Source organism: Canis lupus, chromosome 2, assembly GCF_011100685.1.
Source record: "Canis lupus familiaris isolate Mischka breed German Shepherd chromosome 2, alternate assembly UU_Cfam_GSD_1.0, whole genome shotgun sequence".
Classification (NCBI taxonomy): Eukaryota; Metazoa; Chordata; class Mammalia; order Carnivora; family Canidae; genus Canis; species Canis lupus.
In genome coordinates, this window is record NC_049223.1 from 58,725,891 (window position 1) to 58,729,222 (window position 3,332).

The 3,332-nt window shown below is 49.2% G+C and overlaps 1 non-coding gene across 1 annotated transcript; it reads right to left on the bottom strand.

Moving 5' to 3' along the window:
* On the bottom strand, window positions 1-69 carry MIR138B (microRNA mir-138b). Its single transcript, NR_049276.1, is given in 1 exon segment — window positions 1-69. It is a non-coding gene; the product is annotated as a microRNA mir-138b (primary transcript).
* Window positions 70-3,332: the final 3,263 nt, after the last annotated feature.

The window sequence follows — 3,332 nt, forward strand, 5'->3', positions numbered from 1 at the left end:
AACCCTGGTGTCGTGAAATAGCCGGGTAAGAGGATGCGCTGCTCGTCGGCCTGATTCACAACACCAGCTGCAGCAACACACCAGGGGTCGGCGGCTTCCTCCTCTGGATGCGGCTCCGCGGCTGGCAGTACGGCCCCGCGCACCCCCGCCCGCCCGCCCGCCCGGTGGCCGCGGCTGTGAACAGGGGGGCGGGCTCCCTGCCCGCGGGGGGCTCACAGGCTTGAGGGCGGCGGGGAAGGGGGGAGCACACACACACACACACACACACACACACACACACGCTGCGGGCGCCGGGGCGGGGGCTGCGGAACAACTAGGGAGGTGCCAGGCCCTGGGAAGGCTCTGGGGAGCAACGCCTCCAGCAGCGGCCGAGAAACGGAGATTTCTCCGGAGTCTGCGGACCACATAAGCGTGCCTGTGGCAGTCCTGCTCCTTCTAGCAGACAACATTCTAGCAGTAGACACTGCTGGCAGCTAAAGCAAAAAGGGGGAACATTGCTTGATATTTGATCGTTAAAGGAGGGAGTCCTTGCTCTTTTCCTTCATGGTCAGACTTGCTTTTCTTTTTTTAACCAATTGAGCCAACATTCATTCTACAAGTAACTGTAAATTTTCATAAAGTTTTAGAAACAGTCTGACTAGTTTGGAGGATACAGAAGGACAAGGCATGATCACTGTCCTCAAGAGGCATATAGTTCATCAAAAGAGGCAAAGCCAACAGTAACCATAACCCAAGGCAGGACACCATAAACCCCCGGATTCAGAGAAGGGATGATTGCCCTCTGGCTGGGGCAATGGAGTGCAATGTACAAAAAGGCACAGTTAGAACAAAGGTAAAAAGAATCATTTAAGGAGGGAGTGTCATACGTCAGCTTGGAGCTTCCCGGCAGGCAAGGCAAAAAGCAGGATTATGATCAGTGGTCACTATCTGATGAAAGAGTGAGATTTCATATCTCCCCTCTTCCCTTTCTCATAAAGAAAAGGAATCTCCATCAACTCTTTACCTCTCCATCGGGTTTAGCTGAGCAGATCGCCAATGCAAGGGCAGTCCAAGCTCAGTTTGGCCACACCAATGCAGACTGAAGCTGTGATTCTAACAAAAATTCAGTCCTGTAGTAACTGATACGACCACGTGTCCTTCTATCCGGATGGCTCTGCCAGGGTGCTCTCCAAGCAACCGAGAAGCCAAACCCATGGGGTCTCCTGCCCCCAGCCTTTCACTTTTATAAGTGCTCTAACCCCTGAGCTCTAAAGACTAAACTTTCATTTTTCAATACATCTTTAGCTTTCCTAACTTTACTGTAACTTGTTTTGCCTTTCTTGAAAGCAATAGGAGAAACATAGTTATTCTGCTCAATTTTGAAATCCATGGTATATTTCTAATCAGAATACCTTTTTTTTTTTCCAGAATACTGTTTAATAGGCTCTTTCATGGAGCCCAGGAGCTCCCACAGCTAGGATCAAGGGACCTAGAACCACAGAACTGTCTTTAAAAGCGCAGCTCTTCCATCCTGTCCCCCAAGCCGGGCCAGCCCTGGACACACAGTGGTCGAGGGGCGGATGTGAGCCAAAATCAGCCTGGCCCTGGCTCTGTACCACCTACCTTATGACCTCACGCCTATCCCTATACACCTTAGTTTCATCATCAAACAGGTAATTCCTCTTAGTCAATGGGTCTTTTGATGATCAAGAGAGGGAGTGAAGGAAGTATTTTAGAGGATATTAATGGCGTTCTGCAATGTAAATGATATGTATATAATTTTAGCCCAGCTCTTCCACTATCAGGGAAAAAAAGTGGGAGAAAATTAACCCATCCTTGACTGCTTATGACACTGCTTTCTGGTATGGGCAGTTGCTAGAGTTGATTAAACAACAAAAAAGTTGGGGCAGGGGAGAAGTGGTGGGAAGAGTTGCTCAGAAATAGGAAGCAGAAACCCAAAAGAGCTGGCTTTGGTCTTTTGCAGTCATCAGAGCTCAGGGTTTGACCAAAGCTGTGTATAAAGCAGGACATATTAAGAGGATCCTAGAGGCTCAAAGTGGGACTGGCTTCTCCTTCCATGGTTGCCTCTTCACCAGATACTTGAAATAAGCTGTTGATTGCCTTAATACCCCAAGGTAGAATCCCAAAGGACCACTGGCTCTGGTCACCCTGCACCCCAGGGTCAAGTGCAAGGTGACACTTGCCTCTGAGGTTGCATTTGTGCTAACGTGGGGAAGGGGTTTGGGTGCAAGGGGAATCTCCCCTCCAGATTGGGTCACTCTGGCTGGGTGGTGGTCCCACAGGGTATAGACATCCACAGCAGGAAGTTTGAGGGGCTGCATGTAGAACATAAGTTGGGTCCTTATCCCTAGTGGGTTGTTAGCAGCACCACTGAGCACGTGCACGAGAAAGGCTCAGGGCAAGCCTTGTCACAATGTGGGCCTGCCAGTGGTGGACACAGAAAGGCTGGGGGCCGGTGGGACACTACCAGGGATTTGGTTAGAGTTGTCAGGTGGTCAATCACTTGTGATTTCCTGCAAAATGTCCACCCAACCCTCCTGTCCCTCCGATAGTGATATTCTTCAGCTGATGTCATTTTTACTGGTTAACCCTCTACCATGAAAGACTGTGTTAGCCCTTGACCTTGGTGGGTACATGATGGGCAAGCTGACCCAGTGGGCTTGAATGCAATGCATATTTTTCCTAATTAGAATTTTTATCTTCCTATTTGGTGCATTTCAGACATTCTGGGATTTTTTGAAAATCTGTGTTGAGAGGTGGGGGAGCGGCTTCTACACTTGGAGACGCCTAGAGGCAACTTCTTTACTGTTTTCAATCGGAACAGAGGTTCCTGACCCAAGGAAAATAATCTGGGGAGCTTTTAAAAAAAAATTTCAATTGCTGTGTAGGGCCTTCCCCAGGCCAACTAAGGCAGGAACGAGCTCAGGGCACAGGGCCTCGGATACCTGTGGTTTTAAGAGCTCCTTGGGTGACTCAAATGTGTACTAGGGCTGAAACTGGCAGAACCAGAGCTATAAGCTAGAGGAAAATGTGTTGACCGAGGCTGTGTGCAGCACAAAGTCTGGCTCTTCTTCATAAAGGTAATGATGATTCAGAGTCTCTTAAAAACCATCTTCTGTGTTGTACAAAGTTTTTAAAGAGCTTTTTCTCCTGGGTGGACATGTGGATACATCAGCAGGCCGCCAGCCCTTTGTGCTGAATTCATTGCCCAAGGCCAGCAAATAGCCTTTAAATTATTGATTTGTACAGACAAGTGTGTGCCCTCAAATCAGACACCCCTGCCCCCATCTCTCTGCCTTATGGACCACACCTCCCCCAGGTGCCCCACCCAG